General features: G+C 49.8%; 1 long non-coding RNA gene across 1 annotated transcript in view; it reads left to right on the top strand.

Annotated features, from left to right (window-relative positions):
- LOC142796311 (uncharacterized) overlaps positions 1 to 27,511 on the top strand; it is a 161,603-nt gene that overhangs the window by 109,813 nt on the left and 24,279 nt on the right. The window lies entirely within an intron of this gene.

Genomic DNA, 27,511 nt, shown 5'->3' with positions numbered 1-27,511 from the left:
TTTAGTAAGATGAACTGGCGCTTTTTGGCCATGAAATGGCCCTTGCGCCACGAAACATCAAACATCATCGTCAGTTGTTAATGCAGTCAGTATCGTACTTTGCTAGGGGCAAGGCGTACGCGATGAGTGAGTATGCTACCGCGAGAAAAAAAAAAAAAAAAGCCAGACCAGTGTCGTTGTTGCTGCAGTGGTGATATGGGCTCTGAACTGCGTTGAAAACCGTGCAAGAAACGTTTGGCTCATATATTGCAATGTTTATGTAATACCGTCACTTTTTCCGAATTCTGGCCCTGCCGCAGTGGTCTAGTGGCTAAGGTACTCGGTGGCTGCTGACCCGCAGGTCACAGGATCGAATCCCGACTGCGGCGGCTCCATTTCTGTTGGAATCGGAAATGTTGTAGGCCTTTGTGCTCAGATTTGGGTGCACGGTAAAGAACCCCAGGTGGTCAAAATTTCCGGAGCCCTCCACTCCACTACGGCGTCTCATCATATGGTGGTTTTGAGACGTTGAACCCCGCAACTCAATCAAATTTCTGAATTCTGCCGAGTACTACATTGATGATGTGTTAAAATTCAAACGGTGTATTAGCTACGCTAGAAGCATGCGGCTGTGGTGTAGAATAGCTGATTTCGAATATGCGTACTGATATCTTTGTACACGTGTTTTCGCTATAGGTGCTAATGCACGCACTGCATGCAAATTGGAAAAAAGGAGTGCTGCTGTTGTCTCGAAATTTGGCAGATTCGCGACCGCCACAGCCCGCCTCATCTCATAGGTTTGAAGTATTCTTTTAACTGCAGCGGCCCATTTTGCAGCCATCTTCTGATCACGAAGAAACTTGTGAAAAGCGACCTCATTGCGACCATTAGTGCTGCGACAGCGATATGCCGTACAGTAACTTGACATCGCGAGTCCCCTCAACCTTGCAAGAACACAACTAGTGAATATCGGATGGCGAAAATTTCTGATCAGAAGAAAACAGCGCAGTGGCAAGAAATCCGTACGAACTGGCAAAACTTATGCTTTGCCAGGCAGGAAATCGCAGCAGAAACAAGGCACAACGGCAAAGTAAACAAGCTAAGCCGACTGAGCGACGCAGGTGGCCCGGCACATAGCTGCCCGCCGAGCGGCGGCTCGACCCTGAAGGTGTTGTCATCTCCCCACGTGTCTACCTCTCTCTTGCTTCGCCCCTGCGTGCGTGCTGGGGGGGGGGTTCTTTTGATCAAAGTTTGCTCGCTCATTGGGCCATTGTTTAATCGAACGTCGCAAAGAAAACCTCCGTAGACATGTTGTAAGAGGTCGCAAATACCGAATTCGCTATAAATTTGCGAATTCAAAACCTCTTCAGTGTCTTTTTAAAGCTGTTATGAACATGTCCTGAAAGGACTCGCGGACTGCCGACATAATTTGATTGGGGAGGGCTGCTATTCACTTCTCCAACTGTTTTACGCCCCAGAAACTCTAGGCGACTGCTGTGTTTGGCAGTGGAAACTTATTCAACTACCATGTCCGCGTCCTGCCGCGAGACACTAGTAAAGGAAGATATAATGAATGATCTGTTATCCCCGTCTCCGACATCGGATCTATGCGCTGGCTCAGGTTACGCAGCCTGCTTGGATTCTAATCCTGTATTTGCGTGCTAGAATTTTATTCTGGCACCTGAGCTTCTCTACTTTCTGCTGTAGGGTGGTCTTGATGGGGGACGAAAAGGGGCAGGGTCCGGAGACTGCCACCACCCAAACTGTTCACCTGTGGTTGGATGGGTGTCAAGTGTGGGAAGTCCTCAACCTTTAGTACAAGGGTCCCCAGACTGTACATTGGTTGAGGGCCCAGCTTGGGGTTTCTTCGGTTCCAGCTTAGCAGCTTTCTTTGGGCCGGTCTTGGGTGCAGGAACCTGTTTCTACCCTTCTGCTGTCTTGGGCTGAGAGCCGCGAGGGTACCCCAATTTGATCGACTTCCGAAAGTGCCCAGCACAACCGGGAGCTCCAGTCTGGTGGCCGCCGCAGCAAAGGAGGCAGCTAAGCATGCATTGGTGTTCTGGTAAGCAACCAGGAGTAGCAGCAAGCACCTGGACCTTGCAGCTTGTGCAGCACCCAGGCTGTGTTCGTGGGCAAGCATCTGCTTGGTGGCCCACTGTTCCACAGAGAGGGCATGCAGGCACTGCCTTCTTATACTGGCAAACAGGGAGTCGCTCTCAGCTGTATCACGCCGTCTATGGCACCTTGGTTCCCGCGAAGGTGATCATCGCAACGGGAGTGGCCTCCAGCTTGTGCACATACACTACATTTAGTTCAGCACACAGTTTTGAACATTCCGTCTACGCCCCGACAAAACTCACAGGAGAGTTTGGGATGTCCCCAAAAGGGTAGCCAGCAGCCTCTAACTGGCAGCGTAATATCCCGGAGTAGTTTCTCAGCGGCGTCTACTAATTTGAGCATGCACACCAGTACGTTTTGATCCCAGATGGCCCATACTGCGAGTCCCACACTTGCGTCGGCCTGGATGGTGCTGTGCACTGCCCCACCGGCCTGTTTGGGACCGAAAGTTGCCGAAGGTGCCGTCTCTCGCGGTTTCAGCACCCCTATGATGCCCTCTTTTTCAATACATGGTGTGTTCCGCGGCCGTCACTGGAATTGTTGACGCGCTTAGAGGCAGCGCTCGGCGCATTCTTTTCCTGTGCAGACTCGGAGCAAGATGCTGCGTGTTGTTTGGCTACAGTAGCACCGGCGTCTCTTGACGCCACCGCTGACTTTTTCTTTCCACGCCGGACGTGGATCGTATCCTGGAGGTATTCTTTATTGATGGGCAGAGGTGCCTCGTTTTGAGCATCGTCCATGCTTACGATTAGTTGGGACTCCGGGTCGCAACCGGTGGCTTGATTTGGAGCCGCCATAGCCAGCAAAGCCCCAGCAGGGCCGGCGCGTCCCTTACAGCTGCTAGGCTTGGCTCTACGGCGGCGCACCTAAAGCTTCAAGTGACCGAAAAGAGGTCAGAAAGTGGCCCACCTTCACAGATGTGGTGTTTCTTGTCACCGCTGACGTGTCTGGAGACGATGATGGAAGGCTTGCAAGGGGACGCGTTGAAGAAACACAGACAATAGCGATTTTTCTCGGAGCCGACGTGATAAGCGAATGCTCCCGTCACTCGATGCCAGCGCCCCCTGCAACGGAAAGCTGCTGCACAAAATGCGGAGCAATGGCGAGAGAGTCTGTCAAAGAAATGGACGAGCCCTTTTATAGGAGACTGCAGTGGAGGTTTTTTTGTATACTGATTTCAGTGAAAAGTTCATGTTAAACCATATTGCTCCAGTGTCTGTGTGGCGAACCTGCGTGACGCGGCGAAACGGGAGACTTCGATAAAATTGGCAACGGTAGCTATTGTTGTTTTCGAAGGTTCAACCGTGGGATGCAATTGGAAATGATGTCCTTGAAGTGAGCACCGATCACTGTGACAGCTTCCTTGAAAACATTAGCCCATGCTATCATTTCCAACCCTTAGGCGGCAGACAATATGTAGTAGAGCTCCGGCCCGGTGAGGCCCAATGCGTTGAACAATAGAGCTTTGTGTTGCTGGGGCTTGCTGGCCTCCTTGCTGACAGTATACCCATACGCCTGGAAAATGAACTTGCAGTCAGCCCATGAGATTGAAGGCTCACTGGGCAGAGAAAGAAATTATGAGGAAGAAAAAGCAAACGCCATCTCAGCAAAAGCTGTGAAGAGAAAAATCAAGGAAAAGGAGCAGAAACGACGCCAACGAGTGAAGAAAGTCAATTCAAGGGGTTAAGAATAAAAAGAACTGCCAGCTCTGCGTAGACAAAAAACAAGAGAGGAGTGACGCTGCAATTGATGTGCTGAACAAGGGCAGACACCGGTGCAGAGGTGAAATGAAGAGAAAAATGCCAAAAGAAGACACAGAATGCAGTGTAAAAAAATTCTAACATTTTTCTCATCATCATTGAAGTGTTTTGGCTAGCGGCACGTTTGTAAAAATTTGGCCACAATGTGGTAACTTACAGATAACGTGCAATAAACGTCACGCTACTTTTGTTTTTTGCACCATTTCATGGGAAGTAGACCAAGAGGAGCTGGGCCTATTCTTTTGTGCTTTGAAAATTCCGTACTTGCCGCATAATTTCTGAGACCCTACCCACGATTTTATGCCACTTTGCAGTGTTGAGCAAAAGTTTCACCACAATAGGCCCTTTTCATAAACCACAAGTGTGCTTCTCTGCACTACATATTTGCCCTACTAATTAATGGCGGCACCTGTTCTGTTTCAAATGGAGACAAGGTCCTAGTTAAACATCCTTGAGCTTGTCTATTATGCGCATTTTTGTCAAAGGAGCTGATCCTACATTTTTCATATCGCAGTGCAAAACTGCTCTTGAACACTCTGTTTGCAGAAAGTGACTAACCCGCATTAGTCGGACAAACAGCATAGCAGGAAAGCTAGCCTTACAATTATGAAAAGGGTTTATTACGTGCTCAAAATAAGTGTTCATTGGAAGCAATTTCATTGAAATTGGCGGTATTGCCTATTTTGTGTTCACTCATGGCATGAAGCCAGCACTTCTATTTTTGTAATAAAAATACCACATCCAAATTTTCTAGGTGTGGTACTTCCAGAATTTGGAATGGTCTTCAGTCACATTTGTATATCGATGCTGCTGTACAAATTCATTGCTTCTTAGGTAACTGTCTCGCCTGTCTTTTGTCGTTGGCAATATTGTGTGTGGATGGAATGTACTTTTTGTGAATGTCTGCCAGAACTACGTGAAGGGCATGGAAGCTCTCTGCCAAGTGCCTCAGCATGATCAATGGAAGACTGCCATTTCGGCACAGACACTTGGTCAGGAGCTCCAGGAAATGTAAATAGCAAGTGCTTCTGCTTAGAAATCGAATGCAGTCTTCAAGATAATTCACAGTAAAAGCTTTTATCATTGTGGCTGTTGAAAAATTTTGTTAAAGCAGCTTTAGCACCTAATTTGATTTGAAAAACTAGTCGCGTTGCGGAACAGCATTTTTTGCACCCAACGGAACACAAATGATTGTTCTTATTTTATACACTAAGACTATAAAAAGGAGCGGTAGAAAATTCTCAGCACAACTTTTTTTATGCGTACACATCTTGTTTCTGTCTGCCCGTGTTTGTGCACAATGTTTCCTCTCACTTCATGTAAGGCTGCTTTCAAGGTTCGACACTTCATATATTTACACAACTTTGAATGGCCAGTAAGCCACCATGAGGTCCAAGAATCGTTGTGAAGAAAAATAGGCGCGCTTTTGCAATGTGAACATGTTGCCGCAGGAATTTTGTGAATACGTGCCGTAATAAAGAAGTTGCAGGGATTAGAACGTCCGTTTCAACTGGTTTCGAATTTTCACGTGGCCTTGCCACCCTTCTTTGCCATAGCGAGGGGGAAGGCGTAGCCCGTCGTCATGACTCCGCCCTCTTTGGCAACATGACACAACATCAGTGGTACGTCATGGACGTGCAACCAACGACCTAGAAGGGCTTCCTCCACATGAGCACGTGTCATAGAGACACGAGGAGGAGGCCTGATGCAAGGAGCACCCTTCCCATAGTGAAAAGTAGCGAGATGCCTCTTTATCTTGGAGGGTTTCGTTCTGGCAGTCTCGGGCTCTACAAAACGGCAGAGGGTAGCAGAGGAAAGTGAAAAGGCGGACTGCATGCCTGAAATTGCATCACTGCTGAGCCAGTATTCGGTTCTGTAGGGCAAATGACCAATTGACGCACTCAGTGGCACCTCAAGTTTCTTATGGTCAAGCTTGCCTCACTGCAAGCTTGACCATAAGAACAAAGGGATCGGTCAAAAGGAAAGAGGCACGGGAATTATTTTTGAAAATGGAGGGTCTGCATTTATATTCGCATTGTATGCACTTTTGCGCAATGCACAGTTTTTAAGAAAAGCAAGGAAGTTTGAAGGAGCGCTGCAGTCGTGAAATTTTTTTTCAAGCAAAATTGTTTTGCCAGAATACTCAATGTAGTATGGGCAAGCGGTATAAATTTCATCAGGAAAAAATGGGATTTGCAAGCACCATAGCTGGGACACTTGGCATGGAATGACTTGACTGTTCTGTTAGTCTCAATTAAAGTGAAGGGCTTACCTCTGTTGCTGTCACACCACGGTGCTGATCACAGTCCTTCCTAGCCACCGGCTCTATACATATTCATAACACAGAGCACAAACAACTCAATCATATTGCTTAGATTCAAGAATCTTAAAACATGCCTTAAATCGTCCCTGACAGAAAAAAAAACAGCAGTGTTTAAGGATGCTGTGCATTACTTCTTTCCGGACTCTGCGGGTCCGCAAGATGGTATGCACTTCAGTGTTGCTGATTCGCACCTTGCATTCCTTGTACCACCTGCATAGATAACATAAATGTAATGAAACGAACACTGTTAGCAGTATACTTACCAAGTGCTTTCTGAATTGTTACTTTGGACAACTTGAATGGTAAGTAGTCTGAATGCAAAGCTCATTAAATGACTCACATGCCATCAAGGTTTTGTAGGAGGCCATTTCCTCTGAAGTCAGGTCATTTAGGAGGTCCTCTCAGGAGGTGATGGTCAGATTGTGTAAGGTAACCGACACTTCCAGCACTGGAGGGATTCGTGTGGCAGTGCAAGCATGGTGAGACGTCCCCGCTATGCCACCAACCACCAAAGAGAGGGAAGACCACTCAGCCCCTTTTCTCGGTTGCCTATTGTCTATGCGTCTGAACTACTTTCTACACATAGGGATTTGTGCTGGGGCCGGGAAGTAAGAGACACCACAACGTTTTCTTAATTACGGATGAATTTCATTTTAGCAAGTGCAAATGGTGTACACACACGCTGTCTGCAATCAACAATTCTGCTGCACAAAATTATAATTAAAACACTCGTGGGATGCGACACAGGATACATTCGCAAAATAAGTGTGACAATACAATGGTGCATCAATACAAAGGGGGCCCATGAGGACACAAATGATAAAGTTATTAGTTAATAAAACACCACAATGTCTCAACGCGTTGCATCTCTTCCCACAAAGCTCATCTAAGTAACGGAGATAGATGAAGTTTGTCTCACGAAAGGTCCATGTTGTCGGGGCCTTGGAGTTGGCTGCTTGTGTTGGGGTTCAAGGTTGGTTCTTGGCGTCAATGTCCAATTCGTCTCTTGGGTCGTTCCCACGGTCTTCTTTGTGACCTGGAAACCTAAAAATTTATTTTTCGGTGCATCGAGCGACGAAACTTCCCTAGGGGATCCCTCTCAAGCCGCCTGTAACAATGTCCAGCTATTCGCGACTCTCTTGACCTCTCTTCTTTTCTCCTCTCTTTGTCCCGCAGCCACTTTTCTAGGGTTCTGACTGCGCCCTTCCGTGGCACCAAACCTATTGCCACTATCGATGCGACATATTTTCTTGTGGGTAGGAGTGCATTAGCTTCGACAGCACCCCTCCCCCCCCCCCCCTCCGCGGCGCGCACCAGTGGAAAGCTTTTTCCTAAGCAAAGTAGAGCAAATAAGAATGTAAAAGCTCCAAATTTAGAGAGAGAAACGGGCGAGCTGACTGATGAGAAGTGAAATATGGGCGACCAGGATCCCCAACGCCCAGACAAAGCACACCGTCTAATGGCTGACGCACAAAGTTTAGAGTGCCGCGCTGAAAAGCCCCTAGCCGCCCCAATTGCTTCAGTTTCCGATGCCCGACCACCCGATGTCCAGATTGAGTTTCGATGCATCCAACCCGGCGGCTCCCGCACAGTTCTCTGCAGTCGCCGCCTCTTTGTCCTTGAACGCCACGGATGGTCACCCGGGGAGACTGCAGTAATGACCCCAAGAGCCACAGAGGCTGGCGAAATGTCGGGCTTGGCCCGGCACAGGCGCTACAGCAGGGTGGCAAGAACAGAACCAACGAAAGGCGCTTCGCCACCCCCATGCCATAAAACTGAAGGCCGTGCACGGCGCATCACCACCGTAGTGTCCGTAGACAAATACAAGGAGCCGCCACCCGGTCCTGGTGTTTGCGCAGTGGGCCTGTGAAAACCCTCGATGGAAATCTTCCAGGAACACCACCCGAAAATGCGCATTCGTTACCCCAGAAGTTTTATTTTTTTCTTTCGATGTGTGGGTTGAAGAAATGGACGTAAACACGTAGAAAGGCCCGAGGTCTACTCCCCGCTTTCGGAGATGTCACATGGTGTCAAACTTTTAAAACGGCAGTCATCTCCTAGCCTCATCGAAAATGGCATGAGTAATTTTGAATCATTCTCCTATCGATCTGCTTAAGAAGTGTACTCATAGAGGATTCAGTGCCCTCAAAGTGTTCGATGGCATGAGATGGTGGCAAGCTGCTTATTTCTTACAAAGGGAATGTTGTCTACAAACAAGGGAACAGGAGACAGCACAGGGCAATAAAACGATTCACAAGAAAACTAATCTTGACCCAGTGCAGTAGTAGATTTTGAAAGAAGCAGAAGGGAAAAGGCTACTTTTCGATCATCTTCATTACACAGTAAAAATGCTTTTATGATTTCAATTGTTATTTTAGGCATGCTTCTGCTGGTGCACGTTGCATCCTGAGCAAGCTGCACGAAGTGAAGTTCACTTCCTTAAGTAAAACAAACTTACTTGTAGCTTGACGTGGTCAGCATGCATGATTTGTTAAGACAAGCACTTCACTGCCATATTAGTGTTGTTGACTTCTTTAACACCACGCAAATAGTCGCTTGTCTTTCTGAACCCCGTAAAACCTCTACAACTGCGATGTGCAGTGCACACTTCAAGTAATGAAACTACAAATGACATCCCAGAAATATATATAGTGGTATTTGTAAGAAATCGGTGAATCGGTTACTGGAATGCCTGGAAAAAAACTTTAACGCTAGTAGTTGGCAAGGCATCCCTGATAATGTGTTCTTGCAGATTTTCTCTTGTGAAACAAAAGCTTAAAATACTCTGGACCTATATACTGGGTTGGCCGTTTACAGATGACATATGGAGTTGGGCGGTGCATTCTGCAAGTTAGTAGTTTTGTGAAGATCTCATAACTTAATGGCTTTCTGTATGGTTAATAGCTCTGCTTCACAAATTGTCACACTTGCACTCGCTGTAAGACACGTGTCGCACATTGTCTGGATGTTTCTTGCATGGAGTTATAAATTAAGATCTCACTCTTAAGTGCTGAAAGCTCACTGGTATGTTGACATAGCTGTCCAAGACGTCAACGTGGGGACGAAGGAACGGCGCTCTGGAGTGCTTGGCCCCATAAGAGCCAGCAGCCCAAAACCGAGCAGCAACTGATTTATTTATAACATGGCGTCATTTTTATATATAGTAAACTGATCGACTAAACAGCCTCACTGGCCAAAAAAAGTCATTCTGAGAAAGCGATCTTCGAAAGTTTTGAACTTATATTTTGGTCTAAAGTGACCCTGCACAGTAATTAGATGTGTCTTCTGGGACTCTCTTCCATTGCCACGTTTTCTGCTTGTCTTGCATCCGTTTCTAAGCTTTTTTTGAAATGGGTAGAGTCTTTCTCCGCAGCCCGTTAGTTAGGTGGCCAGGTGTGAGCCCTACCGGCGTCATCTCTGGTGGCCCTGTAGCAGTCGGCGTTGTATCTCAGAACTGCCTTACGCAGTGCTGTCTCCACAGCTATCAAAGATGCATGCCGTTCCTTGGGCATGAAGGACCATAAGATAGAGTGGAATCATTTTGACGCATTTTGTGTCTTTGTTCCTAACCAGCATTGCAGAAGGGAAACCTGCAAAAGGTGTTGATATACAGGCAGCAATGCTTTTGCAATGTATCCTGGAAGATTGTACTTATGCTTTGGAGGTGGCACACCGTTCTCCTTGCTCGCATTACGACAGCACCACAAGTCCGCACCTTCCACGTAAAAGTCATGGTGAGGCTCCACGTCAGTGGAAGCGACGCGATAAAATGATGCCATCATTACATGCTGTATTGTGGCCGCATCACTAGAAGTGTTCCACAGGGCCGAAACATAATAATTTATCTGTTTATCAATAAGGGCTTTTGTCAACTTGCCCTTCCCTCCTAGAGGCTGTTCACTTTTCTGTACAAAATCATGCAGGGCTGTGCCCATCCTTTTCAGCACATGGTTGAGGCATTCTTCTTTGATGATAGGGACTAGCCCTAAACGTTCTTTTGTTCAAGGGCATGAAATGTAGCACTATCTCCATCAGATATAATGGTCTTGTAACGGAGGTTCTGTTTCAACAGAATTTGAGAATAGAGTTATCCGTGCATCATCCTCCATCGTCCCAGACTTTGGTTTGGTGTTCTTTTGGCACACGCGCTGCTCCAACTAGCTTGCGTAGCCATTGTCCTTGGGTTTTAGTCCTAAGCGATAGCCGAGGCATTGATTAGACAACCCTATGGCTTCCAAGATGAGGCCTGTGTGGCACTCGATGACTGCATCAACTCCACAATGTGGGTTGTGTGTCCATGTTTGTGCCAGGTCCCATCATAGTTCACTGTGATATCCCTGCAGAAATATGGGTCCATCTCTTTGCACGCTTTTTCACGGCAGAAGCCGATTCTGCGTTCCATTTTTCCAGAGTCTGTTCCTGTGGTTTCCTCAATTCCTTCACGTGCCTCTGGAAAGTTGTATGGTGCAGGCCACGATGGGAAACATTCATAGTTGCCCAAAAGTCGTTAAGCTCTGTCTGTCCTTTCCTTATTTGCTTCATGGCTATAAAGGCTTTTATATTCACGTCGAAGACCGTCAACTTGTCCTGGCAAGCAGAACTCCTTGAGCTCGAAACTGTTTCACAATGTTCGTATACTAGCTTAGCTTCATGACACGTCCAAGCTGAGTGCCTTCTTGGAACTTCACGCCAGTCACGAGGCAGCATTGGCAAACTGTTAAGCATCAAATAATACAAAAAGAGCAATCATTTTACATCTTGGTGTGCTTATGTGCATAGCTGAAATAAGCTAAAACATTTCTTGCTATGTAACATTGTCTGGAGTGCTTTGTAAGAATGTATGAAAAGCTGCTGCATGTAATTATAATAATTAAGTCATATAGACCTGATTGGAAATGTTGAGCATCTCACAGTGAGCAATAGAATATGTCAACGTACCCTTTGTGGCAACCTTTTCCTCTGCTTACATTTCTTTCCATTTTGCACCCTGAAGTCACTCGAGCCCTTCTTCTCTGGTCACCGTTATTGATAAATTATTCTATAAGAAAGGAATCTGTCAATAACATTGAGGGTAATGTTATGGTTTGAAGTCAAAATATACTAACTGTTTTGGGCAGCATAGTAGCTTAGTTGTGAGGGCAGGTCTATATTTTTGCACTTTTGAGATGTGCTGGAAGGAAAGGTAGGTAGGAAAGCAGATTTATTGATCCATGAAAGAATCATTTGAAGGGGGTGTGAGGAGGTGGGGCAGGGAAAGTAGTAGCAAGATGACGATGGGCCCTCGGGCCACTCTAGGTCGCCAGGCACATCTGTGCTTCGGCGACCCTTCTGGCCCAGCTCACTGTCTGAAGCTGTAACCTGGTTGCAAGCTGCGTAGAGCAGCCTCCCATTGCTCCTGGTGTTCTGGCCCTTGCCACGGCGGCTTGGATTTGTTCGGACAATTCAGAAATACGTGATGAAAGTTGGCTCTGGTGCTAGTACACATGTTGCATTGAGGAGAGGTTCCGCCATGCGTAAAAAAGGGAGAGAAGGAAAGGAGTTGTCACTGTGGCCATTTGAAGTCTGCGCCACAATACCTGGTTGCTTCTGGAGAGAGATTTATGTGGTGGGGTATATGTTAGGCGGGAATTCGGGTAAAAGAGTGTGACACTGTGATAGCTGCAGAGTCGATACTGGCACCTTGAACCGAAGGCGGGTCACTGTGAGCCCGGTTGGCGAGTGTTCGGCTGTGGTGTGAGCACCCGTGTTGCTTGCGTGACTACAGTGCACAGGGACCCAGAGGAGGGTGATGAGGAGATCATGCATAGGAGATAATTCGAGAATTCTGGCAGCCGGAGAATGAGTTTCGAGAGTAGAGAAATTACGAATTTCAGTTTTAGAATCGGAGGAAGTATACTCAACGGCTAATGCGGAAGCTGAATAGTCTGCATATTCGGCATCGTGTACATAGACTGCAGGAGAATTAGGAGGGAAGCGCTTGTGAATGGCTTTGGCTCTAGCTTCTCGTTGTGCTCGATTATGTTCTGAGTTGCTTGGGGAGTGGCGGAAATAATAGGTTGCAGCTAACAGTGACGGGAACAGCGTGCGTGGCCGTGGTGTGACCAGGAACGTTGATTTTAAGTCGGCGCAGGAGTACTTGTTCTGTTTCTCTAAACGATAGTCTTTAATACTAAATGTAAATATGTGCCTCTATAAGCTCTTCTAGAGTGTTGTGGAGGCACATATTTGTTATACTCCTCTCCTTTAATTTGGCCTTACCCCATTTTTCACATAGTCTATTGCCTGCCCTAAGAATGACTCGCAATGCTTGCAGCCTCATCTGTTGTGCTCGTATGTATGAAATTCTAATTTATCATGTTTTTGGCGTTGTCTTCGATCCTTGGCACAAGTCGCATTGTTCAGAGCCCCACTACTCGTACTCTCAAGCCACAGTGTACGCAGCAGCTGCATCCTCTCTAGAATGGCAGGCAGCGCCATCTGAGCAGTGTTTGGCGGAAATTTTGCGTATACCCCGCTATTTGTAATTGTACTCCTTTGCTGAGTTCAGGAGTTCTTGAAGCAGCTGGTTTTGCTCTTCGTATTCATCCTCAGTGCCTGTAACAGTGCGTGTTGGAAATTTTGCATATACGCCGGTATATGTAATTGTACTCTCAAGTGATGCACCGTAATAGCCACACGAACTGAACTGTTTGTTGCTTGGCACTTATCCTTTTTTATAGACTTTAAAACCACGCGAGTCCGGACAGGAGTTCTGACCGAGTACATCAGAGATTTCTAACAAGATATAAGAAAAACATGCGGGTGATAGCAGTTTATCAACCACGTTACATCTGGTATCCCTTGAAAAGCCCAGTCGATCCGGAGGGTGTCTTGTTCGCGTTGAATGGCGGGGTAGAGTTGTGACAGCTTCCGGCGCCCAGATGTCTTGCATCGAGATGGGCGACTGAGGGGTCGCTAGACTGGAGTTCAACGTTGCTCTAGCTTTTCAAGCAGCTGGGTTTCTGCTAAACTGGCGCTGGTCCTTGATGTGCCTTTTCCCGACGTATACGGGCACTTTAGTTGCGATCAGGGCCGCTACGAATACGATTTCTCAATATGTATCAACACTGGTCTCTGCTGCACAGTCCAAACTTATCCAGATCGAGTTTGGCACAGGCCTCAGATCGACCGTTATGAGTGGATTCTGATTGGGGCTGAACACTGTTGAAAGAGACTGTGTTGTAGAACCTGATCCGCGTTGGCCCTAAGCGCGATGAAAAGTAGCCGTGAGACACTGGTACTACATACCATGCAGGGCATGTGCAGTTCAGTTCTGCTATGTTCGCATTGCTGGCCAACTTTAGGTCAACTCGATCAGTATCCTTTGCAAGCCCGGACAATTCCAGCACGAATGCGATTATATACAGTGGACCGTCAGAGGAGCACGTGGACACAACGCTACATTGAACAATATCGCCTGCTGCAATGACCCCGTCGCGTTCAACGAGACATCTGACAACTTCTGCAACATGATTAAGAATGGTGCTCAAAGACAAGGGCACTGTTTAGCTTTACAACGCTTTAAACAGTGACAAGCGCTTTTTGCGTGGTCGTGTCGAGCCAATGGGCTTCAGATCGATGCACTTGCGAACTATGATGATCCATGTTACAAATTTCCATTGCCAAAAACAAAGAATAAGATGCTGACAGGTTACTCGCCGTCTACCAAACCGTCATCGACTTTCATGGTGACTTCGGTAAGAAGAAACACTGGATACAACGCTGCCAAAACGGCCACAGCTGACCCGCATCCACACTTCGCCGTTTCATGCGTTCATCGCCAGGCGCTGACTGCATTTGATCTCTTGACCAGTAGCACTAAAGATATTCTAGGCATTCTGAGAGAAACGTCTTAACAGCGGGCACTTTTAGGCCTTTACACCTCACATGCAACTGGTGAAGATTTAATCCTATGACCATGCCAGTCTTCACAGGTTCCCAGGATTCATTAGGCCTGCTTTGGTCAGAATTCTCAAGAAATATTCTTTCTCCTTGGCCTTTTGTAAACACAAATCACTTAAACCACGTTTGGTTCCCTCGATGTCATTGGAGAAAATCATCCGAACACTTAATCTAAAAACCAAGCAGTATAAAAGCTTTCTTGTCTTCATTATTTTGCCTAATCAAAAGCCTATGTGCAGCTGGACACTTGTTGAATATCGCACAACTTTTGCCAACATTCATTTTGTCAAAGGGGCTGGGGTTTACGTGCTTCGTGGCTAGACAAGGGAGAAGATTGCTTTTTTTAAACTATCTTCTGCTCAACCAGAAACCTCAGAGCAGCCAAGGCAAAAGCTGTGGCAATGTTAGTTTTCTCTTAGAGGCTGGGTTTTAAGTGCTTCGACTTGAAGATGCGCGACAGGATTTTCTTTTCAACTTTCTTCTGCTCAACCAAAAGTCTTGGAGCAGCTGAGGCACTTCAGTTGAATAAGGCACAAGGCATGGCAAGATTCACTTTTTAGGGTGGCTGGAGATCATGAATTCAGCTTTGGATGAGAGGCTAGATGAGGCTTTGCTTTTTGTTTCGCAGAGCTGTTCCACATGCTTGAAGATGATCTGAAAGGAAAACGTGTGCTAAATTCGCCTGGTGTATTTTATGTGTATTGTATTTTATGTGCATGTGTATTTTATGTGCAACGTGTATTTTATGCACTTAATCCGACTGCAATTCTCATTCACATTTCAATCACCTTAATTCATTCTACTTAATGAAAGATGTGATAGCTCATCTAATTTTCAGAAAGCTTTTGTACGTTTGGTTCGAAGTACATGACCTTCCTGTTCCTGTTGCGTTGCATCCATAATTCCTTGAAAGACGTCGTCATGACCCATCACGTTTGTGTGCCAGAGAAAGAAGCAGATTGATTCCGAGCTTGATTTTTTCTTTTGCATCGATTCCAGTCATCCTTTTAAAGTCTGAAACGAACTGTAAAAAATTAGTAAAATAGTACATGAGCAGTTTTTCAGCAAGCACATAAATTGAACTGCACTTTCACTCCATGTCATAATGCACCACAGTTGTGCTCACATTTCCATTTTTTTGCCTTCACCTTTTTGATAATACAAGCAACAGCACTAACAATGATCAGACAGAAAAGTGTCGACGAAATGTAACAACGGAAGACTTGAACAAATGATATTTTTGGAACAGGCACCCTAAGGAAAATCGTTGAACTGACAACGGCGCTGAAAGAAACATTTACGAAGGGCACTTTGTTGATGTAACCAGTCGCTTGCTTGACGATTGCAAGGGAACCAGTAAATTTGTTTCGGATTGAGGAATACATATGATTTGCAGTTTAGGCACGACATGGTGCTGTTGCGGCTCTCCGCGCTGTTCACCTCAGTTGTCGCTTCGGATCCCAGCGCTGATCACCAGTTGTTGCAGACCGGGGTCTGCCCGGTCTCTTGTGGTAGCGGTGTAGCTTCGGGTGGAGGTAACGAAGGCTGACAAGATGGGGATACGAAAAACAAACAGGTTTATGGCACTATTTACACTTATTTACAGCATAAGGTTAGGAGTTCACAAACCGCGAGCGTAGTGGTTGAACCGTTACATGGTTCAGAGCGATGTCCTGGACTCTGCAGCGTCGTTTTAAACCCTTTCGAGCTCCTCCTCCTTCATTGGGACGTCAATCACACACACACACAATACACCGCCCACAGAGCATAATTCAGTAGCACATGGTCCGCCGAATAGTTATTGCCCCTCTTGACGCAATGCTCTGAGGATAGGGGAAATGGGGCTCCTTCCCGGAACAATTTGACGGTTCAGTTGCTTCTTCTGCCTTTCATAGGAAGCGCAGCCAAGGAGTAAACACTTGAATCGTGGAGACACGACCTGTGCGGTTGGTCGGCTTCGCCGTCTCGCTAATTAAGGCGGCCCGGAGGAATTGCTTGTAGGGACTAAGGCTCACGTACCGTCTTCTAATCCCTTTGTCGCTCCCTGCCGCTGGACGCTGGTTCCGAGAGAGCTGGGGTTCCAGGCTTGGGAGCGCTGCCCGGCTACGTTTTTCAGTGACAGCATGGCGCCTACTGTTGAAGGTCATAACAGCTTCCCCCTCGCCAAATGAGTCACGGAGGGCAGCAGTCACCGCTGCTGCTCGCAAGGACGACGAAAGGGTCCGTTGTTGAATGCCAGGAACTCGCCTTCGCTTGTCGCATTGTCGGAGTAATTGCCGAAAACTTCGACAGCGTCTCTGAAACTAGACCACATGCACAAGCAAGCACTTAGCCCCCTTCGAACAAACCAAGCCAAAAGAGAAAAATGACGGTGACCAATTTTCTTCACTAGCTTTTAACAAAAGCTCACACTCTACCTCTCAGGACTCACTTGAGCTGAGAAACCAGACGTGCTGCCTTACAAACTTCACATAATAAGTTGCACGAAAAAAACTAAAATATCAGTTTTGATACATCAAGAGCACCCCAGAATGGCTTAGAAAGAGCAGCTGAGCACGTCAGCGTTTCCCTTTAATTTGCTCTTATACCTAATGTTAAAATGATATTTTTGAAGAATCAAGCTCTAGCTCACAAGGCGACTGTTCTTCGATGTCACGGTTCGCAGCCACGTAAGGGGAAAATGGTATGTCCCTACTTTAAATTTAGCACCTCTGAGATAACACTGCAACTGATGAATGGCCTACACAATGCAAGCGCACTCCTTTTCTGAAGCGCAGCAAGTTATCTCTCGAGAACCCAAATTCTTGCTCGAGTAGAGCGCATCATACTCGTTGCCACTGTCGTCCCAACATAGAACGGCTGCCTCCTTCTTTTCATCGCTGGCCACTTTAATCGGTTCTGTCCCGCTGAGAGCATTGGTCAAGCACGCGGATGCTGAACAAACTCGTATCAAGCGAGCGCTACAATTGTTCTAACATCCGTCTTTGTTCACGGGCGCCAATAATCGCCTACTATGGAGACATTAAGCTCACATTTGCATCTCCAATGCAACCCTGAGTAACAATTTTTAACACACCTGTGCAAGAGTTACTCAAACTGGCCGTAGAGCCTCTTCTCATGGTGCTTTTAATCGCACGCAATGGGGTCGCGGTCCCGGCGGTTTTCGAGCACTCCAGAGGCTGCACAACGCACAAACACTACGTAGTCATACCTCATTCGGCCCTTCAGCCGGCTCTCCGCAGGGATGTGACAGGTGCTCCAGAAACAGAAGGAAAACTGGGGCCATTGTCCCTTTGTGTTCGGCCTGACGAGGTTTTTAGCTTTTGTGATCTTTCGACGTTGGCCCTTCGAACAAGGTCGCCTTCCTGAAGTTGTCGAACTGAATCGCGCCTTTCCTTGGGGTGACGCGCCTCCTTTTCCCCCTCTTGACCTGGCTCGCCGCTTGTACCTCTCTGAACGCCACCATCGACATTTCTTGAAATAGATTACCGGCCTACCTACTCGTATTTCTCGAGGCGGAGTGCGACCTGCCCTAGGCTTCATGACACTGCCCTTGAGCCCGGCAGGGCGATGGTTGGCCAGCGTCTGCAGGGCTGCCTTGCTGTCACACAGGACTGCGACCGATTCAGCCGGAACGTCCTCGGCCAGCAGGTCCGCCACCAAATGTAGCCCTGCCAGCTCCGCGGCCGCCGAGCTCGCCGGGAAGGGTAAACACTGTCTGCTGATGGTCCGGCATGGGATAACTTGGGCAGCCGCCGCTGAGCCGTCTGGCATGACGGATCCGTCAGTGAAGACCTGGAGCCGCCCTGCCAGTTGCTGCTGGAGCTTGGAGACGGCGGCCTGTTGCAGTGCTGCAGCAGGCGTTCGGCGCTTGGTTACACCGTCCAGGTACAGGTGGACCTCAGGCGGCTGGTGGTGGAGGGGCCACCGGGTCTCGCGGGTCCGGGACCATCTGGTGATAGAGTGCACAGAGACCACCCATCCGTGACCTCGGGTGGCCGGGAAATCGCTCCAGGAGGGTTCTGCCGTCGGCAGCACGGTGTAGGCGGTCTACGTGCCCCAGAGCACGCTGGAGCATGCGCAGGGACAGGGGCCACTCTCCAGTCTAGGCCAGGGTCGCTGCCATGGGGGAGTACCTGGGGAGCCCCAGGATGGCCCTCACTGCTCTCCTGTGATGTCCCCCCAGGTCCAGTCTCCTGGCAGGCGTCAGGGCCACCAGTGAAAAGGCGTACAGCAGGACTGAGCACGCTGAAGCCTGGTTGAGTCGAAGCGCCAGCTTGGTTAAGCAGCCGCGTGCACGCTGCTGCAGCTTGCTGATGGCTCCCTGGACACATCTTACCTGTGTGCAGGCGACCTTGGCAGCTGAGACACAGGTGAGACGGTGGTCGATGGTGAGTCCCAGGTACTTCACTGCCAGCTTCCAAGGCAGGTTGCGGTTGCCGACCCTCAGCTGCTTCACGTAGCGTCGTGCTGCGGCCAGCGGGTGGATCAGCAGGGCCTCGGTCTTGGTTGCGGAGACCTTGAGTCCGATGCGACTCAGGTAGGCGAACACTGCATCCAGGGCCACCTACAGTGATGTCCTGATGGCTGGAATGGACCGCCTCGGTCCCCGGGCCCAGAGTGCCACGTTGTCGGTGTAGACGGAGCAGCGGGCCAGGAACCTGGTGCCTGTCGGAAGAGAAGCGGGGAGCCCTGCCATTGCCAGGTTGAACAGGAAGGGGCTCAGCACAGAGCCCTGTGGTACACCTGCGGTGATGTCCCTGGGTTTGCTGGTCTCCTTTCCGACTCTAACCCGGAAGGTCCTACCGGTCAGGAAGGCAGTCACGAAGCTACGGAGGCACCCGTCAACGCCAAGTCAGTCCAGGGACGTCTCGACGACCTCGTGTGGGAGACTGTCAAAGGCACTCTCCACGTCCAGCAGGAGCAGCATGGCCACGTCACCACAGCTCTTGGCATCCTCAAGGGTGGCGACGACGTCAGAGATGGAGTCGGCTGTGCACCGGTGGCGTCGGAAGCCAGTCAATTGTTCCGGGAAGAACTCGAGTTGGCCAGCAATCCACTCGAGTCGCTCCAAGGCCACCTTCTCCAGTACCTTGCAGGGTGCCGAGGTGAGAGAGACTGGCCTGTACGAGGGGAGGGCCATGGCTTTCTTCCGGGGCTTCAGGATCGGGCGACAACCGCAGTGCGCCATGACTCCGGTAGGATCCCACTGCTCCAGACTCGAGCAGGTGCTGGCGGCCAGCTCCGTCCAGGTTACGGAGCATCTGGAAGGTGACACCATCATCTCCCGGGGCACTTCGTCTTTTCGATCCTGCAAGGGCAGCCTCCAACTCGTACTTCCTGGTGGGTGCGCAGCACAGCTCTTGTACTTGTGCGGCTGTCCACCCAGGATGGTGGCAAGTGGCAGAATACTGCAGGGAAGCAAGGGCTGGTGCAGCAGACAGCTAGGCAATGTCCCTTGGAGAAAATTCGTCAGCCAGGTGTTCTGCCAGGACCGCTGCCTGGATGGAAAGGTGGACGGCCAGAGACATCACTTGGTTGAACGGCCGTGGCATCATCAGCAGGCGCCAGGCCTTGGTGCCGTCCCGTGATCGGTCGATGGAGATGCAGGCGGCGCCGACCTTCCGGAACACTGTCCAGAGCTCTGGCTGTCCCTTCATTAGAGCCTGGCGTTCTGCCCGCCTCCGTGCTGCTCTCAAGGCTCGGTGCCGGATGTCTGGAACAGGTTGCCCTTGCTGCGCCTTGAAAGCGACGGTTGCAGCCCGGGCACTGTCAGCCACCAGCTCCATGAGGTCCTTGTTACCCGTGTCCTGCCTGAACAGCTGCCGGTATACCCGCCAGTCTACCACACGGTACTCTCGATTCCTGGGGGCCTTGCCTCGGAAAAGGGTGAGTAGGATGGGCAGGTGGTCCGAACCCCAGGTGTCCGGAAATGGCGACCTTTTCCAGGCCATTTCCGGACCAGACCGGCAACCCTCCGTGGCCACGCTGAGGTCGTCTATCTATGGCTGTGGTGGTGGTGTTGGCTTCGCGACGCAGGTATGTGACGTCCCCTGTGTTCAGGATCACCAGGCCCAGCTGCAGCAAGATGTCTCGCATCTCGCGCCCTCGTACGTCGGTCCTGCGGCCGCCCCAACCTGGATGGTGGGCGTTGACGTTTCCGCACAGCAGGAAGTCCTTCCCCAGTTGGTGCCCAAGCTGCCGAAGACACCCGAGGTCCCAGGGTTCCTTGGGTCTGATGTAGACGCTGGCCACTGTGGTGTCAACCCCGTCGAGGCGGACACGGACGGCGCAGCACTCGAAGGGCCCTCCGACCAGGTCGGCCACGAATACCTCCGCCTGCAGCAGGTCCCGCTTCATGTAGATGGCACAGCGGGAAAGTCCTTGTGGGTGGTTGTCGTCCAGACAAGTGGCAGCACTGGAGTCGGTCAGGGTGCAGCTGGTCCGGCTGCTGTAGCGACGTAGCCTGGAAGTCGGAGCTGCTTTGCCTTCTGGAGTGCGAGGACGTCGTAGTCGTTGTGGAACAGGTGTTGTGCGAGGTCGTCTCTCCATGGTCCCAGCCAGTGGACGTTCCACTGGAGGACGCTCGGGCGTCGGGACTGACGTCGTTTGGTGGGAGGACTAGCCATGAAAGTTGTTCTGTTGCCAAGCCCCTGCCTGCAGGCAGATGGCACGAAGCGGGTGCTCTGGTGGAAGCAAGGCAGTGACTGCCTGCAAAGAGAGCAGAAGGGGGCCCAGAAGTTGTTCCACTAGAAGTGTCGGGGCAGAGGTCTCGGCTGGCTGGGCCCTGGGGGTGGCGGCTGCAGGCGTGGAGACACGAGCTGGAGGTCGGACAACAGGAGCAGCCGGGGCTGCAGGCTCAGCTGGAGTGTTGGTTGCGGCAGCAGGGATTGGCCGGCGGAGGTTGCGTGGTGCTGGGGTTGGTCTGGCTGATGCCGCGTGGCCCTTCACTGCACCGGCATAGGACCGGACCTCCCTCGTCTCTTCCCTTGAAACTGCCGCGACTGCTCGTCTGGAGAGGGCTGTTGTCGAAGAGGCCATGATGGTAGCCACTCGTCTCTGCTCCTGCCAGCGAGGACAGTCTGGTGTGTCAGCACGATGAGGGCCCCCGCAGTTCCCACAACGGAGATGCTGGCAGTCCGACTCTCCTGGGTGAGACCGGCCGCAACGGATGCAGCTGTCTGGCCAGTTGCAGGTCTCCCTCACGTGGCCTTTCCGGCCGCACTGCCTACACTGGAGTGGCCATGGTCTGGCTGGTCGGACTGGGAATCGTACTCGGAACAGTGTCACGTGGTCTGGGGGAACTGGGCCTTCAAAGCGCAGCGTGACGGTACGGCCTTCTCTGGAAGCCGAAAGGACCCGTACAGCCTACTGGAGTCCACACAGCAGGTTCTCGTCAGCAGAGTCGCTGTCCACACCGTGGAGGAATCCCATACTGGTTCGGTGGTCTGCAGGCTGCCTGGCGGTCACTGGAATTGCCTTGAGCTCTGTGAGGGCCAAGAGCTGATCAAGGCAATCCTGGGAAGTCACGTCCACTGCTACCACGTTGCAATGTTTGTTTACCCGGATCGCAGCAACTCCCGAGCGCAGCGAGAGTGCCTGGGCTATGGTCAGTCTGGGGCAGTTCCGGAACGAGCCTCCAGCGGAAGCAGGCCGGTAGAGCACCGTCCCCACCAACGCAGGGTCTATGGGAAGAGCTGCTTAAGTCAGCTTTCTGGTACGACGAAGGGCACCCTTGGAGCGGCCTGTCTGAAAGCCCTTATCGTCAACTGTCTCACTGGTAGGGTGAGCTACGTGTCTGAGGGCAGTGCGGCGCTGGGGGTGGAGCCGTGTTTGTGGTCTGCATGTACTGGCTCCCAGAAGAGGGTGGGGAAACCGCTGCACTCTGCAAAACAGGTACAGTTTCCCTCCTGCGCCGATTCCTGTTCCTCTTCCTCCGAGGTTTTCCTGTGGTATGGGCACCTGTGGCATCCGTCAGTAAAGCCGCGGCAGGGTGAGGGACATGGTCTCGTGGTGAAGCGCTTCGTCCATTCATTCTGCATTTCTTTCAGGAAAATCAACGGCAGGTACGCCTGGAGGGCCTGTGGTCACAGCAGGGGGGTCTACTTGGATCACCGAGGCCACCCCGATGGTAGTGCTGCTTGTAGAACTGTCGGTAGAGTCCTCGGTGTATTGGGAATCAAAGGACAGCCGGGAATCCGAGCTGTCGGCACTGGTGTCACTCTCTCCTTGAGGGTTGGCTGGGACCAGCTTGCGCCTTGTGTCTGCTTCATCATCGCTGCTGTCTTGAGTGCGGGGACGCTTCCGTGACGTGGACATGTCCATCTCCTCTTCCGCAGCAACAGGGGCACTGGTAGACATGGGGACTCCGCGCGGGGCCTTCGACAAGTGTCGTACAGCATCTGCAGCAGCAGTCTTCCATGCCATGACCACGTTCTCTCTGGACTCTTGTAGAGTCCAAGATGGCAGGCTTTCCAGCTGGGCGAAAGGAATGCCACCAAAACTTGCGCCACGTTTGTGCTTGGGGTTTCGCACAGGTCGGGCCGGCAGTGCTCCAGGTGGCGGCATCATAGCTTGCGCGAGTGCCTTCGCGTCCTCGGAAGGTCTGTACCTGTCCTGGTCGTCCATGGTTGTGCAGGGGAGCTGACTGAGGTCTGTGGGTCGTGCACACACACACACCCACACACACACCCACTCGCACACACACACTTTCGCGTAAAGCACTAGTTGGCTGAGTTCTGGAAAAAAAAACACTTTTCGGCAGAGCCGGTGGTTATCGTGGGGGGAAAAGGCACTGGTTATTCACTGTACTCGCTACTCGTGGTGTAGTGTGATACAGGGAAAAAGCACTCAAAAACAATGTTGAAGAAAAAAAAAGTGCTCAAACACGCTATTACGCATGCTCCGCAGAGGCAGAAGACACCCACTTCAGCTGAGAGCAAGAACACAAACAAGCACACACACAATGGCTAAGAACTAGTCACAAGTAATCACTGGCAAAAGGCACAATTGCTAGAAGTAGTCTAACACCGACAGTACTCGCACTAAATGTAGCGGAGATTCACAAGAACACATTTGCTAAAAGTAAATAGCTCCCTGTAGTGAGCACTCTACACTACAGGTAAGCGCGGAAACAAAGCTTGCGGGTTTTATTAACAAGCTAGCAGCTACCAAGCATCAAAACCACACCATAAAAAAGAAACGGAGGCGGGTAGGCTGAAATGAAAGATCGCACGGGTTCTCGAAAAGGAAGCTCACATGCAAACCTGAAGAAAAATATAACGCTAGGCGCAAAGCACACTCACGATACGTAAACACCGGCGGTACTTGTGCTATCAGTAGCGCGAGAGTACGCACTGAAAGTAAGCAAACCTTAGCAGTGCGCACGCTACATCACTATAAACACAAGAAAAGGACACACAGGGTATAAGTAGCATAGCGGCTGGCTAATGTCAAGAAGCCTGAAAAGTCAAGCTGGTTCCCTAAAGAACGCTCACGTTCCTGGGGGAAAAAAAACACTCGCGTTTCTGCAATAAAAACGAAGACTGAAAGGAAGTAGGTCCGCTTGTGTTCGAGATCGCTGTCGTCACACACGGTGCGACTGAGCTGCGCAAGTCGCTACACTCACTAGTCGAGCACAAGAAAGCGCAACAGTAATAGAGAATCACTCACCAACCAGTCAATACAGGGTAGAAGGCAGTGCCCGAAGTTCCATGTTGGTAATCCAGGGAACAGGCACAGGGCACATGCGTTGAACCACGGGCACGGCGGTGCTTGCGGCGCGCGCGAGTACGGGCAGCATATTTGCGTGAGCCACCGGTGAAGCGACCGCACTCCTCCGTGGTCTATGCACGTCCAGCGCAGAGTGCGAGTCACGAAACAACAGCTGAGGAGTGCGCGAAAACACGACCTTCCCCTTCGGCTGCTGAAACGGCTCTCCGGAATAGAGTACACGATGCACGCTCTGTTTACGGCCTGTGCACGGGAGGCTATTGCTGCCTGCCGCCGCAACTCTCTGGGGGCGCTGCGACCCTGGCCTTCGCCTTTCGGCTTGCGGGGAGCTGCTGAGCCATTCGCTCGAGACAGCCTTCGCGCGCTCTTTGGTATGCGCATTTTGTTTTTTGCGAATTTTCCATTTTGCAAGACGACCGTCCTGCCACCTGAATTAACGAGCTCACTCCAACACAGGATACTCTTTGTACACACAGCAGTATCTCTCTTGTTTAAATATGCAGACAGAAATATTACAATGGAACACCCGAGGCCTTCTTCCAAACCTCGATGACTTACAAGAACTCCTCTATGAATACAATCCAAGAGTGCTGTGCGTACAAGAGACACACTTAAAACGAACAAACACAAACTTTTTACGTAACTATGTAATCTTCCGAAAGGATAGAGATGATGCCATGCCACCATCCGGTGGTGTAGCGGTTATAGTTAGTCAAGGTATAGCATGCACACAATTACCCCTTCAAACTTCCCTCGAGGCGGTGGCTGTCCGAGCAGTTACTCTAAACAAACTTGTCACTGTCTGCTCTTTGTACATACCTCTGCACCACCGTCTTGAAAAACTTCAATTCCAGTCTTTAATAGACGAACTCCCTGAACCTTATCTGGTCCTTGGGGACCTGAATGCACATAATAGTCTGTGGGGTGACTCTCGCTGTGATGCACGAGGTCATCTCATTGAACAATTCCTCATTTCATCAGGTGCATGCCTGTTGAATAGGAAAGAGGCAACATACTATAACCTTGCCAACAAAACCTACCCTTCCATAGACCTCAGTATCGCATCTCCTTTACTTGTACCATTACTTCAGTGGAAAGTCATAAATAATCCATATGGAAGTGACCATTTTCTTTTAGTTTTGAGAACACCAACATTATATAGAATGTCCTCCACATGTTCCCAAATGGCTAGTAAACAAAGCCGACTGGGAACAATTTCAAAAGATTACTCACTTAAGTTGGACTGACATATGCGGATTAGGCATAGATGAAGCTGTGCAGTACTTCACGGCTTTTCTTACTGACGCAGCAGCCAAGTGCATTCCACAAACATCTGGACTGCCCGGCATACGACACGTCTTGTGGTGGAACACTGAGTGTCAGAATGCGCGAAAGGAACAGAACAGGGCATGGAGGCTGCTGCGGAACTTGCCGACAGCGGAAAACCTTGAGAGCTTTAAAAAAATAAAATCTCGAGGCAGGAGAACGCGTCGGCAGGCTAGAAGAGAAAGTTGGCAAAAGTTTTGAAATTCATATATGTAGTGTTCCTACTTAAAATAACGGAACAGCATTAAAGCTTCAGTATGGAACTGGCGTCCATCTTAATCTGCTTTATTTTTCACTTCATCCCCCTCTTCTTTCCTGCCCCGGCCCTCGCGCTTCTTCATCTTCTGTCCAAAGGCTCATACCGCTTCACCCTTCCCGCTTTCTTTTAATTACCCCTCCTGGGGTAATACTTGAAGACATTCCCAATTGAAGCACATTCAACAGATCCACGTTCACCAGTGTACCAGACAGTCTTCAAAATTCCGTTCTGGGTGGCTGTCTTGGTCACAGAGTAAGGCCCATAAAATTTGGCACTGGAATCTCTTATTCCTTTTCTCACTAGTACGAGGTCGGTGACTTGAATGTCTGGCATGTCTGCTCGATGCCTCTTGTCGAAATTCTTTTTCATTCGTTTTCGGTACCTCTCCTCCTGTGATTTTTGTTGCCTCTCCTCGACAATCTTGAGGTTTTCCAAGAGTCCCAACTCACGGTCTGCCTGCAGAATAGGGGTCTCTCCTGTAGAAGCGTACTGTGGACTGCACCCCAAGCCACTTGTGTAGGATCGGTTATGATGTTTTACGGCTGCTTCTAAAGAACATTTCCATCCCCCAGGAAAACTATCGTACATCTTGATGTATTGTTTCACGTCCCGTATGGCACGTTCTGCAAGCCCATTCGCCGCAGGATGGTATGGCGCACAGAACTTGATCGATACATTGTGATCTCGAGCCCATCTTACTAGCTTTTCACTCTTGAACGCGGGGCCGTTATCGCATACGATTGTCCGCGTAGTTCTAAACATGTCCCTTTCGAGAAGGGTTATGACGCTATTTGCATCTTCTTTTCCTGCTCGTGCCGCGACCATCCTGGTGCATTCATCTATGGCCAGCAGAAAAGCTTGCGTTTTTCTGACTCCTTCCCGTTTCTTGTTAAGTTCGGCGAAATCCAGGTGAACTACTTCAAAAGGCACGTTCGAGTGGCAAGGTAGTATCATGGTGTCCGTAGGCTGTTTATACTTGACTTTGTGTACTTGACACACATGGCATGAACGAACGTACTGACTAACGTCTTTCTTCATGTGAGGCCACGTAAACCTCTTGACCAACTTGTTGTAGGTACGCCAAAAGCCGTCGTGTCCTCCAGATTCTGGGCTATCGTGGTACAAGTAAAGCACTTTGGAAACAAGAGTTGATGGGACTTGATACCGACCTTCCGTAAAAACCAGTTGTTCTGAGCCTTCCCACAGCTTCACTTCATTGATTTCTTCAGATTTTTCTGTGTTGTTTTGTACCATCAATCTTGATAGAGCATCTGCATCAGTTAAAAGCGGTCCTGGTCGGTGCGAGATGGTAAAGTCAAATTGCTGCAAGTAATTCACCCATCTGGCGATACGCCCTTTAGTTTGGGTCATATTCAAGAGATGAGTGAGTGCCTGGTGATCGGTGAACAAAGTGAACTTCGTACCTTCCAGGTACGTGCGGAAGTAGTCAACGGCCTTCAGAACCGCCAGTGCTTCTTTTTCCGTAGTAGTGTAGTTTGTTTCAGACGGCTTGAAAGTGTAACTGTAGTAACCGACTACGTGTCGCTTTTCTCGGCCAGATGCTTCAATACATTTTTGATACAACACTGCACCAGTCCCATAATGTGAGGCGTCAGTGTTCAATTCAAAGGGTAAAGTGAAATCTGGTATACGCAGAACGGGGTCAGAAGAAATTCTGTGCACCAAGTCACGGTAGACTCTCTCACATTCGTCACTCCATTCAAAGGGAACTTGAATGGAGTGACGAATTTGAAGGCGAAAATTTGAAGTGGGATTTCAAGTGGTTCCACTTGCTGCCAAGTGGTCTTTAAAGTGGTTCCACTTGCTGTCAAGTGGTCTCTCAAGTGGTCCCACTTGCTGTCAAGTGGTCTCTCAAGTGGTCCCACTTGCTGTCAAGTGGTCTCTCAAGTGGTCCCACTTGCTGCCAAGTGGTCCTTTAAGTGGCCCCACTTGCTGCCAAGTGGTCTCTCAAGTGGTCCCACTTGCTGTCAAGTGGTCTCTCAAGTGGTACCACTTGCTGCCAAGTGGTCCCTTAAATGGCCCCACTTGCTGTCAAGTGGTCTCTCAAGAGGT

This window comes from Rhipicephalus microplus, chromosome 2 (assembly GCF_043290135.1).
Source record: "Rhipicephalus microplus isolate Deutch F79 chromosome 2, USDA_Rmic, whole genome shotgun sequence".
Classification (NCBI taxonomy): Eukaryota; Metazoa; Arthropoda; class Arachnida; order Ixodida; family Ixodidae; genus Rhipicephalus; species Rhipicephalus microplus.
The sequence above is the reverse complement of the archived record's forward strand: the minus strand, read 5'-3'. Positions and strand labels throughout refer to the sequence as shown.